This window comes from Pogoniulus pusillus, chromosome 2 (assembly GCF_015220805.1).
Source record: "Pogoniulus pusillus isolate bPogPus1 chromosome 2, bPogPus1.pri, whole genome shotgun sequence".
NCBI classification, from domain to species: domain Eukaryota; kingdom Metazoa; phylum Chordata; class Aves; order Piciformes; family Lybiidae; genus Pogoniulus; species Pogoniulus pusillus.
This window is the reverse complement of record NC_087265.1, coordinates 16,756,450-16,777,732: the sequence shown is the minus strand read 5'-3', so window position 1 is coordinate 16,777,732 and position 21,283 is coordinate 16,756,450. Positions and strand designations below refer to the sequence as shown.

At 39.0% G+C, this 21,283-nt stretch overlaps 1 protein-coding gene across 3 annotated transcripts in view; it reads left to right on the top strand.

Moving 5' to 3' along the window:
* Window positions 1-3,237: 3,237 nt before the first annotated feature.
* Window positions 3,238-21,283, top strand: part of PTPN4 (protein tyrosine phosphatase non-receptor type 4) — a 122,699-nt gene continuing 104,653 nt past the window's right edge. For all 3 annotated transcript variants that reach the window (XM_064157622.1, XM_064157613.1, XM_064157603.1), the window contains exon 1: window positions 3,238-3,318. The gene's annotated coding sequence lies outside the window, so the exon portion shown is untranslated. The remainder of the gene's footprint in view (window positions 3,319-21,283) is intronic.

Below are 21,283 nucleotides of genomic sequence, written 5' to 3'. Positions count from 1 at the left end.
ATATGGTCTGAGCAATTTTTGTACATAAACATCCTGCAGAGCAGCTTTGCTCCACTGATGCTGTAAGAGCATGAGCTGAAGAACTTTGTCTCACTATCTACTTTTAAAACATTTAGTGCTCTTGCAATGCAGGCCTGACCTGATGTATTTTGCACATGGTGGAAATCTTCCATTGCCTTTATCCAGGGCTGTGAATCAAGCCTTCTGCAAACAACGAATTACAGGAATAGTAAAGTATTGTGAAGAAATAACTTTGCAATGTCCAGCCTTAAACATACATACATCTCACCAGTTTTGTGACAACTTTCCTAACAGTTTAAGATTACATTTGCCAAACTAACATGTAGTTCTACAGCCACACTGAGTGGTCTGAATTGCATCTCCATTTCACAATCTGTATAAAGTAATGTATTAATCGTCATTCTCAAATTGAATGTAACTGTGCATTTCACATAATCTGGGCATAAGAAAATCACATAAAAATGTGAGGAGCAAACTTGAAAAGGCTATGTGTAAATGGATTAAAACATATCTATGCAATATGTGATGAAATTTCCCATTATATGAAAGAGAACTGTCAGGAAATGAAGACAACTCTGCAGCTGAGGATCCCTTTAACGCACAGAACAATGTATCTTATCCACTGCTCCAGAGGCTGGTTGTAGTTCCAGAACACAGAATGCAATTAATGAATGTTTCTAGATGCACCACAATCAGTTTGTCAGTATGACTAGTGAAATGTTCAAAAGCTGAAGCAGTGTGGATACAATACAGAAGGTCATTACTGATGCTGTATGCTTTATGCCTAGGCATTGTTCAATCTGGGGGAAAAGTTCACATTTCAAACTTTGTAGCTTATTTCTAGATTTTCATAACAAAGTTTAGATAACAGCAGTTTATGGGCGTTTTCTAGTCATAATCAGTAAAAAGTGTAGTATTTAAAATTGCTCCAGTAATTGTGCATTATCTAAAATCTCTGCTCAACTTCCTTTCCAGTCTTTCAACACCCGATTCAGCTTCATCCTGAAAAAAAGATGAGAAAGCTGGAGAATCCTGTCTTAATACTCACTCAGGAAAAGGGAAGGGAGACTGAAAGAGCTTGTGTTATTTAGTTTACCAAAATGGAGGGGATATGACTGCTTTTTTAAAAAAAAATGAGGGTAAACACTGCTAAGAGGCAAGGGCTATTTAAGCAAAAGAACAAAACTGGACAAGAGCAATTTAGGTTGGAAATGTACATAAGATTTCCAAACAGCAGGAGTGAGATTTTTTTTAAAGCTTCTCAATTAGAAGAGAACATGCAAATTCCCTATTATTCTCCCATCTTACTAGGGTTAGGAACTTAACTGTGAAATTCAAGAACTCATTCTCAATCATAAATTCTGTGTGTCTTACTTGGTAAAGAACTTGTGAGGGGTTGTATGTTAATAAATGGACCTTAAAGAGTTTTATTAACCAAACTCTTTTAAGACTTAGTATAAATACATGACAGCACTGAGTTGTGTTGAGCTAAGTCTTGTGCAACTTTCCCATAAGCAACATGTGAAAATATGTATGTGGCCAAAAGGCACGAGGTGCCTCACACCTTGGGGAATGCTCACATGGGCTTATAAGCAAAAATGAGACCATCGTCAGCGTGAGGACACGTGGCAAAGACCAAGCATGCGTCATTAAGGCAGCCCAGTTTCCCCTGCCTCATTTCTTCTCACTGTTGGAATTTTGACTACTCAGCCGCCCTCATGTCAATGCAGACTTGCTGCTATTTAAGTGACATCGCCCTAGCCCTGAGATTTGCAAACGACTTGGAAGCCCAATGAAACCGAGATACCAGTAAACCGCATGTTGCAGAAGCACCTACTAGCCGAGCGTGCTGTAGCTCACCATCACACTTGTTAAATGCTTCCCTGAGCTCTGCTCTCTCATTACGCTCTTGTGTGGCCAGCCCTCTGAACCCTCACTGCTACCCCGCTACGTCTCTGGGCCCATGCTCCAAGGAAGCTCCGACTCTGCGCACCCCAACCAGGTAGTTTCCTAGGCTGCACCTTAGGGCGCAGAGGCTTAATCGCTCCCATCCAAACCCACCCACATCACAGGCACCAGCACAGAATGCTGCGATTACACCCCGCCTTTCCACAGCCCTGTTTCTGAAGAGCTCTCTCCAACCCTCGCTGTCCACACGCACGCAGGTGAATTTCGGGTAGGCATTTCGTGGTGCAAGAGAGAGACAGGAGACCTGCGCCTATCCTCTACAACCTCCCTCAAGAACAGCCCCACCAACGGCCGTGGGAACAGCGGCGTGAGATCGCGGCCACCGCCCAAAGCCGACCAGTTTAGCCACCCAAGCCTCTAACTGACGGCTCAGGTAACCAATCCACGGTTACAGGCGGACGTGGAGCGCCAGACCAATGGGATTGCAAGGCTCCCAGTTCTGCCTTCTCCTCTACGGACAGGCAGCCGCGCCAATCAGAAGGAACGCACACCGCCCCCTTCTCTTTGGCTCTCGCGAGTGTTCCCCTACTCCGCCCCCTCGCTGCCAGTGACTGCGCAATCGCCATGTTGGTTGCTATGCTGCCAGCATGAAGTGGGAGGGCGGCTGTGTGGGGAGGAGGCTGCTGTTCCTCCCCCCTTTGCCCCCACAGACGCTTGCTCACTCGCTAGCTCACCGGCAGGGAGGGCACCTCTGCAGAGCCCTGCTGTCTCTTCTCTCTTCGGTCCCCTCTGCCTCACGGCCGGGCCTGAATACGGGGCAGCTGCCGGCGTGTGTGAGGCCGTACCGTGCCCACTGAGCGGGAGCCCCGGCCCGCTCGGCGTTTCTCTGCCTGCCTGCGCCCCGGCCCCCGCCTCGATACCCATTTCGGCTGATCACTGTTGAGGAGACGAAGGAGAGAGTTCGGACCGAGTTGGGGGTTTGCCGCCTCCCAGCCTCCAGGCTTCCCCGTCCCCTCCTCCTCCAGCTCCTTCCCCGCCCGGACCCTCGGCCCAGCCGCCGCCGTACGATGTGGTCCCCGCCGCTGCGGCTGGGCGCGAGGCGGCTGCTGCGGCTGCTGTCGCTGCTCCCGAGGCTGCGGCTCGGGCGGTCGCTGCAGGGGAACTGAAGGCAGTGAGCGGCGCCGCCGCTCCCGCGCTCTGGGGGTGCGGTGCTGCGCGGTGCGGCTGCTGCGCGCGCGCGCTCACTCGCCCCAGCGCGCACCCCAGCGTCTGCGGCGCGTGCCCGTGCGCGCGCGGGGGGTCGCGGGGCGGCAGCGACGAACGCAGCCCCCGCGCCTCTTCCCTCTGCCGTCCTCGCTCCCTCTGGAAGGACGTGGCTGTTATATGAAGGTAAGGCGGCCGCCGGGGCGCTCGGGTCTCCGGGCCGGAGGAAACCGGGGTGGCGGCGGGGCTCGCGCGCCGCATTCTTGTGCTTCGGCCGCTCCCCCAACACTTCCCCCCTCCCCCCCACTTTTCGCCTTCGCCTCCTCCGTCGGCTGTGGGTGCCGAGGTGCCGCGTCCTTACCCCCCCCCCCTCCCCATCTCTGCTCCCCCATAGCTCCGCAACTTTACGTACAGGTCGCCGCTAACGGAGAGCGGTTCTACCCAGATCTGTTTTTTTAATTCTGAGGCGGAGGGGGTCAGTGTGTGTAGGTGCCCCGTCTGCGCCCACCGCTGAAAAGAGAGATCCAGGTTCTCTCTACAGAGAGAAGGGGACTGGGGAGGGTGGGTGTTTTGAATGCGGCCGCCGGCCCGCCGAGAGGGCTTATAAACAGCCGTCGGGGGAACGAGCGAAACGGCCAGGTCGGGGTCTAAAACGTGGAAAGCTCATCTCAGAGTCCGAAATGTTGTTTTGTTTGTTTGTTTTCGTTGCGGTCTTTTTTAAAGTATGTTTAACGTGAAAGTTTGCGTTGCTGGGCTTTCTAGGTACATGTGCACGTTGCCCTGGTTATGGGCAGGGAAAATGCGTTTGAGTGCTGCCGTTGCATTCCTCTGGTTCATTTTTAGTATCTCCCTCAAGCAGAAGGCTTGTATAATCGTGTGTGTCTATATGCGACAGAGTCTCTCGGTGTACCTGGTGATGGGTTAACTTGTGTGTGGTGTTGCAGCACCAGCTGGAAGAGGAATAACGTCTTATTCCTTTCAGAAATCTCCAGGAGATTTGGTAGCTGCCAGTGTAGATGAGATGTTTTCACCGTTTGCCTGTTCAAAGAATATATGTCATTCAGATGTAAAATACACGTGAATGAACTTTGTACTGCTGATGATATCCTTCCAGGTCTTCAACGTGGCCAAGCTGTTAGCATTTTTTTAAACTTTGAGACAGAAACTACTTGTGATTTGTGTGGTACAGAAGTGCTAATGGATCTCAGCTGAGGAATAATTGTTGAACTAGTGTACATGTACATTTTCTCACCCACGAGGCATTTCTCTTGCCCTGAGCGAAACTCTGTGTTGAATAGTACAAGGATGTTGTGAGTGCACGTTTGCTTGTTATTGGCACATAAATGCCCAGTAATGTTGGGAGCCACTAATGTGTTCACACACACATGCAGACATTTATGAGCTCATCACATAGTAAATATGCATTGCAGAAGTACAAGGATGAGTTAAATAAGAATTTGTAAAACCATTCTCCGATTATATATGTATATTGTGGGAAAGTTTTCCAGTTCATTGCCACAACATAAAATATTCAGTATTGTAATCTTATGGATGCCATTTTCTTGACAATGGATTTCTTGCTTCACTGACCTAAAAAGTTGTTTTTCCGTATTGGCACGACTCTGGCTCGCACCATGTTGATAAAATGTGATTCTGGGTGATAAGCATATAAATGCATACAAGCGTGTCTACATGTTTCCTGGACATGCTAATGCTTTATAAATTTAGAATTGTAACTGTTTTTTGTTTTGTGGGGTTTTTTTTTTTTGTGTTGAGATAATTTTATTGTCATTACAGTTTCTATTTTTAGATTGCCTATGGTTTTATTTGTAGTGTTTTTAAAGTTAGTTTGAACATTGAAATGCAAATATACTTTCTTCAAAAGCAGAAAGGTATTAGTATTTTACCTTTTGGTACATTTCCATTATGTTTGCAGTTAAGTTTGTTTGGAATTGGGTTCACTTAGGGTTTATGATGTTTCTTCAGTAACATTTTTTGTGAGATTTTATTTGCTGCCATGCTTTACAGTTCTGTTGTCCTGCTCATGTCTAATTTAGGTTGTACATAGCAGTATTGATTGAACACCCTCGGTAACAATACTCATGGTTGAGTATACTTACACTGTAGCAGCAGGAATGTTAAGCCTATATGTTTTCTGTGATTAGAATTAATTTATTAGTAGTAGCTGCATTCATAAAACATGAATAAAATCAAACCCCTGTAATCTTAGAAGTAATGCTAATTGCTCTTTGGAGTGGATGAGCTTTCTATTACTGAACAGAGTTCGTGTAATGCTATTTACATGTCATTGCCATTGGCATATTTGGAATATATAGTAAAATAATACCCATTTTGTCTCTAATCCTGCAGTGACCCCTGTTTAGGCAGAGTGATCCATCTACACAAAACTCACTGCAGGACCTGAAGCTCAAATATTAGTTTTGTAGATGCTAGGCTGATGTTCATCATGAGCATTTTCTGCCTGTGAATGTTTTATATGTTTTACTGTTAACCTTTTATCTGGCTTCTATGTGTGCAATGAGCTGCAGGATCTCGTGCCCACAGTAACAGCCTAATACAGTACTTTATGACACGATTATTCCATGGAAAACAGTTGTAGGACTTTGTTTTGCTTTGTTTTAAATTGCTTTCATGTTGTACCAGTGCTACTGTAAGGTCCTGATCAGCATTTGGGGGTTCCATCTTACCAGAGTCTTGTTATCCTTGGTGGGTTATTTTATGAATGTACATAGAAGTTTTGTGGAATGCATACTCCATAAACTTCTTCCAGAGAACTGAGTGGAAGTTACTTAGGATGGTTCACTTAGTCACATAAACTAACCCGTATATGGGAAAGAAAGACAAATGTGCTTACTTGTGGCAGTTTAAACTTTTTAATGTGGTAAATTAATTGGATTAAGTGTCTTCTGAAAATTATCATGGATTAAAAATTCTGTTTTAACTTTTCAGTTGATCAAAACTTAAACCAAGTAGCAGGCATGTGCATGCTTTCTCATTGTTGAAGTCAGTGTTAGATTATTTTTCTTAAATTGATAAATACTATGTTTCTGTGTCAGTGTTTTTAGGTCTTCATTACTTAGATCTGCGGATACATCATAATTCTGCCTTGTCTGTTCACATTCCCCCTTCAGTTTGGGTTTAAATTTGGTACAAGATCACAGGAATTCCATGTCTTCACATCCTGTTTTTGTGCTACCTCACTTCTGTTCTCACCAATTATAAAAATGGTCGAATGAGAGTCTTTCAGCAGATGGTTGACTGTGCTTTTTCTTCTTCTTCTTTTTTTTTTAATACCACACTTTCACTGTGGTGCTGTCACTTTTCATAAAATGGCTGGACAGATCTCTTACTGGCTTTATTGTGCTTCAGTATTGTGTAAAAAATGTTTGTGTGTGCATATAATATAGAGTTGTTTATAGTTGAAAGAAGGAACTGTGAAGGTGGAAGAAAGCGGGGAGGGGAGAATGGCCTTAGCAGGAGACAAGTCAAAAGAAGCTGAACAGTAACTTGGTAATGCAACAGCAGGTCTTTGCTGCCTAAGCCAGCTGTTCATGTATGTTTGTTTGTGAACAGAGGCTATTTTTCCTGTAGGACTTGTAATCTACTGAAGTAACACAAAAATGGTTTTATGTAGGCTTTTGAAAGCTTGTTATTTCTAAAATACTGCAGTTTTCTGGAATCTTTCTCTGATATGTCGTAGAATTATATATGTGCAGGTGCATATTTAAAATATATGTTCTTATTTTGGAGAATCTCAGAATTACTAGAAAGCTACTACTTTGTCACTTACATAATAAACTGTTTCAAGTTTATAGCAGTTAATTTGTTCATGGAAGTTTTATTGATGTGTCGACATACCAGCATTAAATGTCCAGATGTAGGTTACAAGAATATGGTCATCATACAATGATCTGTGTTAAAGCATTCTGCAGTCTGTGCTAACTGTGCATGGTGAGCCAGTAATGCTATAGAATATTGCAACTGATAGTCACTCAGGTAGATCAGACAAGTATAGCTACACAAATTTTTATTTGAAGTCTGAGAATTGAACCAGCTTCTCCTTTCTTAGTTTATGGACCTTCAAAAAGACTTGTTAGGGTGATGCAATTTAGACTTCTCTTGGCACACTTGTCTCACACTACAGTTACTTCTCGGACAAGTTAGAAGGTAACTGGTGGATGACCAGTGTGGTTTATGTGAGTTACTGCCATCTCTGCAGTTACTATATAAGGAAGGGGGGAATGGGTAATAGCCATTTAAAAATAAACGGTCTTTTAATTCTGAGTAGTTACGGTCCGTAATGAAGAGTAGCCTGGGTTGTATTTTCAGTGACGGAAGTGTGAAGTGCAGTTGACACTTAAGAGTTTTCAGGCAATCCATCAGATTTAAGAGGAAAAAAAAATATAATTCACTTCTTATGACATGTGTATTCTTATATTGCCTTTCTGGCTGTTCTTTATTTTCTGCAGGGTAACTAGCTGAAAGACTAATGACTGAATTATTCTGCATGACCAAAAGCCTGAATCTTCAAATGAAAATCAGATGCTATGCTGCTAGAGATTACCATTTTCATGCTTGGATTTTTTTAATTAGAATGGTGTAGATTAGTTTGGAATAGCATCTATTCAATTCTCTTATCAACCTGGGATTTATACTTTAAATTAAAAATTGCTAAATATCTGATATTGAATATTGAAAATTTTATTCTGACTGGTACTTTGCAGGGCATTATGTTTCAGTTGGGAGGCCTCAGCTGCATGTAGTTTTGCTGTTTTGTTTGACAGTGGTCGTAAACTGATTTTTTTTTAAAACTTAATTTAAATGTAAGCCTTTCCCCCCCCCCCCCCCCCCCCCCTCCAGTGTTTCTTAAGAATAACAATGTAAATACATTTAGCTCTGTGCGTTTAACTCTGGATTCAACAGATTATTCTTGCTTATTTGGTCTCTAAAAGTATACTAACTTCGAAGAGAGTTGAGTATACTTCAACTTTTTCTGCATCCTTTGACCAGTATTGCAGTGCACTCCAACATCTCTCTGCACTACAAAAACACCATACCAAATCACCAAACAATCCTCCAAATCATGATCTGTCCATTGCAAAAGACAGAAATGAGAAACAAGTTACCTGAAAAATATTTTCTCAGGTGAGAAGAATTTTTCTTAGAGAAGTCTTCTAATTTTTCAGATGTCTTTTTTTATTTCCCTTCTGTGTAGTCAGTCAGGTTTAAAACCAGAAATTGAAACTATCTTTAGCAAGTAGTTCTTGGTGTAGACCAAAAGCAGCAGCTGGTAAAAGATTTGTCTGCTGTGGCTCCTTTGTCTTTATGTGCTAACCTGCTTTATCTTGGAATATGGTTAACAAGGAAGATTCATGTGTTTTCACAGTGGAAGGATGTATTTTTAAGAGTCAAATAAGTGGATTTGATATGCTGAAAACTGTCTTTTCATAAGGAGGTATTAAAGTGTGACATCCAAGAAACTTGTGTTCCATCTTGTCTGTGCCAGCTGGGATATAGTGCTGTACTAACCTCAGTTCAGCCTTGAATAGAAAGAGGAAGCTTGTTAATGCTCTGTCATTTATATAGTGAAATGGCCACCTTTTCAGATGGAGCACATAGAAACATACCTGTGAGTGGAATAAATGTTATTGGTATTATTAATGCTTTTCAAGCTCCCAGATCAACACAGTTTTGTTTGGATGAAAAGTAAATCTGTTGGTTGGTTAGTTTTGTTGTTCGCTTGTTTCCCACTGGCCTGCTCAATGAATTCAGCAGTGTTTTGCAGAAAAAGAAAGGGCAGTTTTTCCATGAAAAGCTGGCTTTGGAGAGTTTAAATTACCATATGTCACTTTGCATTTGTCTATCTTGATCCTTGCAAAAAGCTTTTAGTATCAGATGAAAAAAAGTACTGAGCATATTTTTGTCTTTCAATGCGTGAATAAGGTTCAATATGACCAGTGGTGTGTTGCATTGTAAGGTGATTTTGTCCCCATATAGTGCATGTGCCAGCTCTGTAGTTGGTCTCTAAATTGCATATAGCATCAGTTTATATCAATTAAATTTATGTGGTGCCCCTGGTCAGAAAAGGTACACTTCAGGAGAAAGGACATATATCAATTAGTTTGTCTTCTTAAAAATCAAGTTTTATAGAACTTGGCATTTGAGTTTCAAACCAGTGTGGCCCATAACCTCTAAACTGTCATCTGCTTTTAAGACTTCCCTTGGAAGAGGTTCTTGACTTCTTTTTGGGAGACAGGCCACTGTTACAATCCACACCACAGTCTGGTTTTAGTACTTGAGTGCATATGAGGTTATGGGTGAGTCTTGGGAATCCTAATCTGCAAGTAATTCCCCACTTACCGTGTTTTAGACATGGATGTTGACTAAGAAGGTACTGCATCCTGCTAGCACACCTGAATGCACCTGCTCTCTGTGGAGAGACCTTACCAGATGTAATGTCCATGAAAAAGGTGTTTGAAAGGTGAAAATATGTTTGTCACTAAAACCGAAAGGATGCATCACCTTTGTCTAAGTCTGGATAGAGAAAAGGGGAAGGGGGAAAAGGACAGCTGCCCCACAATGATTATAAAATGTATAAGGCCTTGAAAAACATAATTTAAAAGGAAAGAGTAATATGTTTTCTTTTGATTAGTATCAGTCAATTTCATGACCTCGGGGGAAGCTTCTGCTGAAATAACTTTGGTATACAAAACTGTAGTAAGGGGAAAGTGAAATACAGAAATGGTATTGCAATGAAGCGGATAGCTCAGTCACTTATATTGTGGGGTCATATCTCCAAATTATTTGAATTTCTTCTGATGCAATTGTTTTCTATGAGCTTGAGTTAGACTACTGATTTAGATATTTCAGTATAGGTCTAATACAGTTTTTAGTAGCTATGGTTTGAGCATCTTTTCTCAACGTCACTATATGTGGAGATATGTAAGAGGGACAGAACATTAACAGTGGTAAAAGTTTGGGGATTTGGGTTTTTTTGGTGTTTGTTTTTTTTTAAATCCTTCTCTAACCTTTAATTTTATGGTATATTAAAATGTACCATATAAGTCAAATTCATAAGGCACTCACTCACTTTGGGATTGGCCTGAACATTTTAAATCCTCAGATACTTATATTTGGGACTGAGGAACTAATTTAATTTTGGAGGTCTTTCTATGAGAACTTACTACTTTTTGCTTTGCTGTGTGATGCACATGGATTTTTTTTGACATCTTAATAGATTTTTTTCCTCCAATACTTCAGAGACTTAAGGCTTTGGTAGTACTGTTCCCCCCTCCCCCCCCCCCCCCCCCCCCCCCCCCCCCCAGCTCCTTGTATAGATTTGTGTTGTTTATTCTAGAACTGGGGGAAATTACTTGGAGTGTGTCTGGGGAGGAGCAAAATGCCCTGGATGCTCTTTAGAGCCTATAGTAAAGCCATTTTTGTCTTCTCACAGTCCCTGTGCTTGCAGAAACTGGATCATTTTCAAATTTTACAATAGTTGTCAGTTTTATTGAACCGAGTGATAGACAAGTGTGTTATTCAAAATCCCTACCTTCAAAAACAGGCCACTTTAAAGACTGAGAAATACAGTAAGAAAATGCAGCATGAGTAACCACTAAGGATATATACAGTTACACTTACAACAGAATTTGGATGTAGAAGACTAGAAAATAGACTGAAAATTAACAACTGACAAAAAGTCCTCTAAGAGGAAATTCCTACAGGAGGATTTCATTCTTGAGATTAATTAAATGAAAGATTAGAAATTCTCCAGATAGCTGTAAGCTATTTAATAAAATTGAAGTAAGCAATTAAAAGACTCAGTTGTAGTTACAAGCAGAGGCATTGCTTCCTTTTTTTTATCATTCTGGTGTTGCCCCCTCCCCCATTAACATGTGTTCTCCCTCCTTTTACAGGGAAGCTGTATGTGCAGCTCATTCAAGCTAGATGTTTTCTGCAGAAGTATTTTCATTAGAAGTGTCTCTCTCTGAATAAGGATGATGTGGATAATGATTTCTTTGCTATTGAAAGCATATGCACAGTCCTGAGAAAACAGAAATACAAGTAGGATTATACTAATGAAATGTATGTGAAGGAGTAGCTTGAAAGAGAAACCTGATTAATGTCTGAAACTTCATCTAACATCTATCTTTGATTAGAACTTCTTTTGCCGGTAAAGCTACTTTGTCAAGTGTCTAGTTTCTTTTTCTGAGGTACACTGATATAAGCATTTTTCAGTCCTCTTCTTGACAGGATTTTTTCCTAGGTATTCCAGATGAACAGTTTAATTCTATTTTGTGTTCTGCTGCATTTGGTGTTGTGTCATGACAATTGAGTGTGCTTGAGCAATTGTGTTAAATAAGCTGAGATGTGCTATATCATCAGAGATCCATCCCTTATCTGAGGACAGTGTATGACAGCAAATTGTGTCATGTTAGGGAGAAAAATGTATAACTGCAAATTGCCACTGGGTTTCCCAAAATCGAAGTAGTTGTCATAGTTCAGCAGTACTATTGTGTTGTTAGTAAATGAGAAAAGCTGAATTCTTGTATGTACCCAGTAGTTCTATGATAATTTTAAGCTGCTTCAAAATAAGTTACTGACAACTTAAGGACTTGCTTTTCCCTTATAATAATTATCAGATTTTTTTAAAGCATTCATTACTTTCCAGTCTGAGTTTTTTGAGAACAAATGTGGTCTTCATTGAAAATAAAGATAGTCTGATACAGATGTTCTGAAGGTCAGCTTCCTAATGCTATTCTTTTTCTGATGTAAACAGAAAGCTACATTGTAAAGATCTACTTTTCAGACTTAAATGACTACAATTAGTAAATACCCATATTTTTATAACATTAAGACCTAATCTACTGTCAGATTTTAAAGCAAAATCCTTAAAAGGAAGTGATGCCTTTCCTAGTGGCCATTTATTGCGTTTATAGTAGAATTTTGAGTCTAAGTAAAAATAAATAACAACTTGACTCATTACTACTAAAATAAATTTGCTTTACTTTTTGGCCTCCAAAGTGTGCAAATAGGCTTGAAGTCCACTTCATTATGTAAAATTGATAGAAATGTAATTACTCTTTGAAGATTGGACATTTATGAATCTGAATTAATATTCCTTGTCATGTAACAGATTCATTTCCTTGCAGTGTTGGTGGGATAGCCAGTTGTCTTGTAAATGCTTTAAAGCATATGAAATGAACAAATGCATGCTCACAAATGCATTAGAGACTCAGATCTCAAGCCTTCAATGCATTTCCAGCACTTGCAGAGAATGCTTTATACTATATGTATTCCCAATAGCTATATTAATTAATGTGGCCTAAAATATGTAGGGAGTTAGCCTTTAACATGTGTACTTGTTTAGTGTCCATAATATAATTAACATATATTGCACACTTCACATACATCTGTACACATGCTAAATAAAGTACTTTTCTATTGGTTTGTTGTGGACAGAGGGCTGGAGTGATATAATTTTTAAGCTAAGTGCACAATAAATCTGTGTTTTGCTACAGAACGTATTTGAAAAGCAAATAATCTTCACGCTTCCCCTTGAGGAGGGAAAGGGAAATATATTTTGTATGTTGCTTTTGTATTAGACTTGACAATTTCTGCCAGTGTTGTACATGCTTGCACTTCACAAAAATGTTAAAATGTTCTGTTGACTTTTTGAAACTTTTTCTGGCAGTGCTACACTTTCCATTTATTTTGTCCCTTGCTTAACGTTTTTTTGTGTGTGTTTTCAAAAGCTCTTCCATTCACCATTCAAGGAATTCAATAGAATTCTAATAGGAACTGCACATAAATAACTGCAGAAATCAATGCTTCAATTCAGCCAAGAGTTTTTTGTGACTTCAAAAGCCACAAGAGCATTTATTATTAGAAACATACAATTGACTTTTCTTGTATTACCATTTTGCATAGTGATTTGGTTTTTAGCACCACAACAAGATGTTTGACAGTTTCATTTGAAAATGATGTATTTACATTCAGTATTCCCAAACAGCGTAATTGTTATATTTTCTATGAGGCTCTGTTCACGTTAACTTGCATGTTCAGCTCTGTGCAGATTGTCAATGAAATATTCACTAGTGAATTTCTTCTCAAAAGTTGACCAACTGTTAAGCATATTCTCCTATTTCTGTTTTGTGATGAGAAAAAAAAAAATTGAAGAAAGGAGTTTTGGGGTTAATTTTTGTCTGTTCAACTCACACAATATAAAGCATATCTTGGAATAGCATGCATTTAAAATTTGAGCGTTAAAAAATATTCTAATGGAAGTGAAGTCAGACTTTCTGTTGCTTCTCCGCGTCTTCAAAGTTCTTCCCCACTTCTTTTTACATCTTCTGTCTAATTCAGACTACATTTGAGTCAGCTGCTTTCATCTTGACACTTATGTCATTCAAGAAGCGTCACCAAAGTTACTATGCTAATGCCTGTATTTTAACTGACTGATAGGCACACCAAAACCTATCTTACTTTTGTCACTGCAACATGAAGCTTCTTTTAATTTCCCTGGCTGCTCAACATTCAGAGGAACAAGATAATGGAACGTTGCTGGCACAATTTGTAGGCCTAATGTCTGAAGTTTATTAAACATGGCTTTCTTTCTGAAACACACTCTGGCCCTTTGTTCTTCTAGGTGCTTGATATTTATCTGTTATATAGGCTGGAGTGTAAGATGTAATAGTGATAAAAATGATAGTTTTGTTGGGGGACAAAAAAGGCACTTCAGAGTTGTCAAAAAGCAAGGATTCCTCTGTAGTTCTGTGTTTATAGGTCTGCTTCTTTATGAAACATTATGACAGTATGCAAGACTAATCAGACACCTCAGGTCTTTCGTGAAACCATTGTGGATATTATCCTTCCTCTCTTGCGCTGCTGCTGTTCTACAGCCAATTCCAAATGTATCTGTGGAAAAGAGGAAAATAATTTTTAGTTTTGAATGCACAAAGGAGAAACAGGAGATGAAAGAATTAGGAAAGAGAAGGAGAAAACTGGGAAAGAGTCTTGCTAGCACTTGCAAGTAGTTGCCAGAAAACTTGAAGAACGTAGGCATTAAAATGTATTATTGGTATGGAGCAGTAAAGACTATTACTTGATACAGCACACTGTGTAATCCCTTTTAATGAGCATTGTTTCTAAATGATTGAGGTTCTTTGTAGAATAAGTGGTTAGAAATGTACCAAAATACAGTCCTAAATTTGGGCTAAATTCTTCTCTGGTCACATTACTGTGTTTTGTACTCATAATTATTTTTACAGAAGTGTTTTCTCCTGAGCAGCATGTCTGTGAGATTGTTGCTGTCCTCCATAGAATTTGAAAAAGAAATTCTAATACCTACTTGTTGTTGCTCTTTAGAACATTTGCATTGTTTGTTAAGGTTAAAGTGCTTGAAAACTTTATAATTTTTCAATCTCTCAGGTGTTTAAATTGGCAATTTAGATTTGGCAATCTAGATTCTTTCTCGTTTGTTGTTAATGTGCTTTTCCAGCTATTTCAATTTGGTACTGCTTGGTGCTGGAACAATCTCTTGACTGTTCTTAATTGATCTGTGTCTTTTTTTAAGCTTAAAAATTTATCCATTTGAGCTTTTTCAATACTGATCAACATGAGAGAGGTTCTTCATCTGTCCTGTGGACTGTGCACCTGACTAAGCATCCTTAATATGAGGAATTCCCTTTCCGCAACAGCATCACATAGTTGGTTTGCATTTGTATCTTATGACCTACTATAAATACTTTCTTTCCTTCCCACTTACCTTCCAAAATACCCTGTGGTAGAATTGGTGTATAGCCACTTGGATGCAGCTTCTGTATTTTTGCAATGGATTTCTGCCTCTTGGATATAGAAATCACCTGAACTTATAAAATAGATATTTTCAGAAAATGGTTTTATAAGTGGATTTTTAGGAACCAATGATTTTCTTATGTTGTGAACGCGCTAGCAACACTTTAAGAATGTTGAAGTTCTTTTCCTAAACTTACACTTGTGTTACTGGAAATAAAGTAGATTTTTGTCTAAATCTCAGCAAATGACTGGATAGAGTGTTCGTGAGGAGTTGTGAGAACTACTGGGATTAGTAGGGAAAGCATAAATTGTATCGGAAGCTAACCAAAGAGAAGACTGCAAACTTCTATACCACAAGAGCAATTTACGGGATGGAGACAGATTGTTAGTCATGCTCTTCAAAACTCAGTCTTGGAATTAATCTCATTTCATTGCATCAATTAATAACCTTGGTGCAAGAATTAGTGTCGCTTCTTATTAAAAGCTGTAGACAACATAGAGTTCAGGAAAAAAAATGTTCAGTGTTTCAGAAGGCTGTATTATCCTGTAAGGAAAATAAGATAAACTCGTAGATGTGGGTATTAAAAGGATTTGTACAATTTAATAATATGAGATCAAGTATTAAAGGTGTAAGAACATTTCTCTTGGTTTAGGAATCATTGATAGGTAGTTAGGAGAGGGATTTGGGAACACTGATAGTAATAGAAGTAACAGCTCCCAGTAGGAAGCATGATCAAGGTTAACTCACTGAGTAGTTACAAGTGGTCCACTGTCAGAGCAGGATTTACCAATTAATTTCTGCACCTGGTCTGAATTGAGTAACGATTTTTATTATTATCTTGGATGACAGAAAATAGTTGGGGGTGGCATGCCTTAAGTTTTACCCACAATACAACTAGAAGTTATATACACGAACTTTTAAAAGCTTAGTTTAGTTTGCATTATGTTTTTCCAAATTTCTTTTCCTTTTTTTATATATGAATACACCTGGAAAGAAAAAGCATTATTTGAGAATGTTTGTGTTTTTAAAAGACATTACATAAATGGGATTCCAACTCATAATATACATTTGCAGTTTTAATATTAGTATTAGAAACTTAGTTTTGACACTAATCTGTGTTGTAGGACAATATCCTGATTTACTGAGTTCGTGACAGCAAAATGAAATAAGGGCCTCTTACTTCAGAAGATGTATGCTTAAACTAGCTGAGGTTGTAAAAGAAATTCTAGTTCTGTCCTGTTTCTCTGGAAAAGAATGCTGCTACTCAGTGCCCTAGCGGAACAGACAAAAGGCTGATCACAGGAACATCTGGATCTGACTGTCAAATAGCCCAGTGTGCCAACTGATTCAACTAATTGCATTTGTGTCCTAGTTCAGATTTACACTATTTGCAGTAAGTTCACCACACGGTTATGCTTCCTCTGTCCCCCACAGTGTTTGGAAAAAATAGGAAGAGGGAAAACCTGTAGGTTTTTTTTTTGTTTCCAAGCAATTGATGTAATTTTAATAATTGTAAGGAGCAGATTATGTCCTTTAAGGCTTTAATACACCTACTCTATGGACTGGACTGGTCTAGCTGTCTTAAATGCCTTTCAGTGCCAGCAACATACCAAGATGAGCTAATCCTATGTGCTTTAAATCTTAAGGATGTTCGGAATGCTTTTTATGTCTGTATGTTGTGCATGCAACAAGACTTCTCATTAAGTACTACGTGTTTTACTTAAATGTTGAAGTATTTTTCCTTTGGGATTTCTTTTTTTGCTCATGTTTAGTTTCTTCTGAGCTTATTTGGATCAGATCTATTACAATACCAAAAAAGTACAGGATTTTTCTATATAGGAATTTCTTGAAAAAAGAAATTCTGCTAACAAGCAAAATCATTATTACAGACCTGTTTTTGTGGAGGTTCTTATTCCTTGTTGAGTGTCTAATGGAATTCTCTAAAGTGAAGTAAAGGCAGCCTTACTGTTGTAAAAATGGATACTGTTTTGGATTGTTAGAGACGGCAAGAAGAAAAATGTGTTAAGGTTTTTTGTTTGTTTGTTTGCTACTTTTTTTTTTTTTTTTTTTTTTTTTGTAAAGTGGAAGTGAAGTGATTTGTCTTGAGCTTTTTTGGGAGTTGTCTTTTTCATTTTTTGAGGAAAAAGATTGTCTGGCATCATGTATGAGTGGTAAACATCTTAATTATCAAAATACATGGAAGCACCAAATACCAGTATGTTTGGAACGTAAAATGAAAATAGCTAAGACATGAATGTATTTCATGTGAAATGTCTCAGGCTTCTCAGCACTTAGAGCAACTCTGAAAAGTAGATTTGAAATATTACTTAGATGTTAGTCTGCATTTGTTTTAGAAAGAAAACTTACATTTCTAAGCTAAATGATTTCTGAGGGTTCATTTGCCATCTGAAAGGCATCTTAAAACTTGTACCCTAAAGCTAAGGAGTTGTCTAACAGGTGCAGTTAAAAATATATATGGATCTTAATATATCTTCTTTTCCCATGCCCAATTAAACATTGGCTGTAACGTATAAATATTTTTCTTCTGTAGCAATTACTGTTCCAAGACCTACACCAATGCCTGGTATACTCAATTTCCGGATGTTAACTCAGCCACACAGAGTTAAGCTTATGTCTCTTTAACTCTTCTCATTGCCTATAGCAGTAATACATCTCCTGAGCACCATAAACCCTCTGAAGCAAGGTTCCCTATGGCCATGAAGAATCCTAAGTGTATTTTTTGTGGAATTATTCTAAACTTTATTAACAGTTCTCCTTTTCAGGTGAATACGTGTATTAACTGACATCTTGAGAGTTATGTTTATGCATCAGAGACTTTCTGAACACAAATTTGTGTAATTTCACACAAATCTTTCACTTAGATTTTGGCCCTTGCTGTTCAGAAGAGAAACTTAAAAGCACGTGTGTAGCTGATGTAGCTCCCTAAGTCTGTATGGAGCCTTCAGTGATTCCTGGAGGCAAATTGTTTCGTCCATTTTAGTTACTTTTGCCTTTCTGATTCCAGTGGTGCTATCTCAGTACCTCTTGTGATCTGCTGCTGTAGCCAGGGCGTGATAGAAGTAGATGGTCATTGCTGATGGCAGCTGATAGGTGTTTGACTAGCGTGGTGCCTCATAAATGGTTGCACAGAGAGATCAAGGTGTAGGATGCACCATTCAAATAAGTCCTTGAAGAGACAGCTGATAATCACAGAAGTTTGGAAGAAAACGAGCAGATCCTGCTTTCTCTCTTCCTTCTGCTGCTATTTATTTCCTGCTTTACCTGCAACTGGGCATTCGTGCAGGTTTTAGGAGTACATCCCTGTACATGTACACAGTATTTTCAAGTTGGACATTTATTATTCTCAAGCACATATGTAATCAACTTGGCCTTGCCTACCCCACCCTTGAGCTGAAAGTTTATACCGTTTACATTAGATGCTCTGTACAAAATTCTTCATAATATATCACCTTTAATCTCTCTTGTGTTTTTATACATCGTGTTTTTTCTTAGTGAAGTGGCAGTGATTATTTTCTGTATATATTTAACTGTTTTGACTTGGACATCGGTACTATAAGAAAAAAGTGCTTGTGAATTTGAAGTCTAGACTCGGCAATATTCTGGCAAATCATAAAACTGAACATAAAATTAAAAAAACGAAAGTTTCGGCTAGAAAGACTAATTGTAGAAAATGTATCTGCATCAATTACAACAGGAAAGTATGCCTTTACAGAAAGGTCTGCCAAAGTCATCAGTGAAGATAAAATCCAGGCTTTCCTAGAGCTACTCTCTGTGATTGTGTGCCAAAGATGGATCACGGGGATGTTAAAGGGATCACAGATGTTATGCCAAGTTCTGTGGGATTTAAGGATTGCTTGTGAACTAGAGGAATTTTTTTTGGTTGTGTAAATTAACCTACCTTCTAACAATTTATCTTTTGTTTACGTATTACTGTTCCTTGTATGTTTGTGCTGTCATCATCATTCTCCCTCCCTGCCCCCACTAGTGTACTAGTCACTTTTCATACCATTCAGTGTCAAAAGGACTGGCACAGCATGTGCTGCAGATAACAACCCAAGTGCTGTGTTGAATCAGATTAAAGATCCAGAACTCAGTAATCCTGACAAACGCTGAATAACATGGAGAAGATGTGGGTCCTATGTACAGTAAACTTTCTTTGGTGCTGACACGTATGAATTGGTTATAAATCAGTTTTCACACGTAGGTGCTTTTGGCTGTAACTTTTATTCTGCAGATGGTGTAATTACTCTTAAATGGTCATGGTAAACCCAAAAGCATTTCCAGTGTCTTTCAGGCAGTAAGTCTGGGACTGAAAAAGGCAGCCACAAGTGTGCTGTCACTTACACTAAAGCTTACACAATGCACTCTATGTTCGTTTTCATAGCAAAAGAAAGAACAGGCATAATTTGGAAGTGGTGAAGATCATGTTGTTAATGCATATGGCATGTAACTCTTATAAAAGGCCTCTCTCTAATGCCAGTACCTGATAAGAACAGTTAAGAGATGTATGACCAGTGTGGGCTGCTGCCACTGACTCACTGTATAATGACAGGCAAATTAGTTTTCTGCATCTTGTTCTTCTCCTTTATAAATGTGAAATATCGTTTCCCAGTAAAACTCTTTGAGATCCTTGGATAAAAGGAGATTTTTTTTTTCTTTGTACGCCTACTGAGTATATAAATTTGAAGTGAGAAAGTACAGCAGATACGGGGTTCTATGCAAGTCTTTTACCACTACAGAGACAGTGTGATGAGTCTTGCTGCTCGTTATGAATTGTATTAAAGCATCTTGTACTCCTGAAGACCTCTGTAAAGCACAAACAAAAAGAGAGGTTTAAATCAGACTTGACACTTGAGTCTGTGTTCTGTTTAAGCCTTTTTATAGTTAAGTACAGTTTCAATAAAACTCTGATGCATGCATTGATAGTTACTGTTTTGTTTGCTTTGATATGCCAGACATTGTACCACCTTCAGATGAAACAGTACAAGGAGCCTTGTAGAGATGTTTTCTGACATCCTTTATCACCTCTTTCACATAGTGCCCATGTTTTGTCACTGAGATTTCATAACATTTTGGGAAGCTTGACCTTTCCAGAAATTTCTGTGTTAACACTATATAGTCTTAATCTTTTCCTTTGCACCTCTGGAAACAAAATACAAATTAATGATTCAGACACCACAAAACGAATCACATGCTGCTTGTTTCTTCCCAACTATTCTTCATTGTCATTGTTTGCTGTATTGTATACAAGTCGTTGTGTATTCTGTGGTGAAATGGACCTAAATAATGCAGATTTCAAAGGGGCAGTAGCAGAGAAGTAAAAAAAAAAATAATACAAATGTTTCAGATATATACAGATTATTTGGATAAACCCCAAAAGAATGCCATTATTGCAGTACTGACATGTGAAAGTGAACTTAGGTTTGATATATGGTTTGGCTTTTTTAATAAATTTGGACTTGCTTTGTCATAGTCCATAAATAGCTATGGAAGTGGTGGAGGTCGCATGAAATTCCTGGTCCATGGTGCTTCAAGGAAGAATATACTGTTGTCTCTTTTTGTAAATGATTACCTGTATGCTTTTGTGTCTTTATGTTCTTGCAGTTCATTTGTCAGCATTCAGTGTCCCTTTTTAATTTACTGAATTCCTTACTCTTTTTCTTTACAAGAAGTGCCTGGTTTAGCATCGTAATTTAACAAAACAAAACTTAATTCATCAATTACTCTAGCTATCATCTCTTTTTATCCAGACACTTTCTGCCCCAAATTCAGTGAATCTAAAGCTTAATTTTGAATTTCTCTTCACATTTCCCCCAACTTTTCCCCACTTTCCACTTCTGTTCTACTCTTGAAATTACTTTCACCAAAATGAACGATCTTCACTCGACTGTTGCTAATACCTTTGCTCTGTTTTCCTTGTTTTGACCATGAAAGAAGCAGCTTCCTCTCTTTGTGGCCACCTGCTATCCTCCTTGTGCTGCTGTAGTGCTTATGCTGCTGCACAATGGACCATATTGGGGAATTGGTCTGACTGAAAAATAATTTTGCCAAAATTGTGTTGCTTCTTAATTCCTCACTCTGGTTTACCATATGGCTGTACAAATGGCTATGTCAGCAGTAGGGGAAGGATGATGCAAGGCTGGAAACAAGTCGCCAGACTCAGGAGTGGGTCGGGAATGCTGTCTTAGCTGGTGGTGCCAGGTTATATCAAAATACAGAGTTCACCAGAGTAAAGTCAAATTGTCTCTGTGATTACATCCTACTTCTGGAAACCCTGATCTCTGCTACTTTTTTTTTTCCCTTAACATTTCT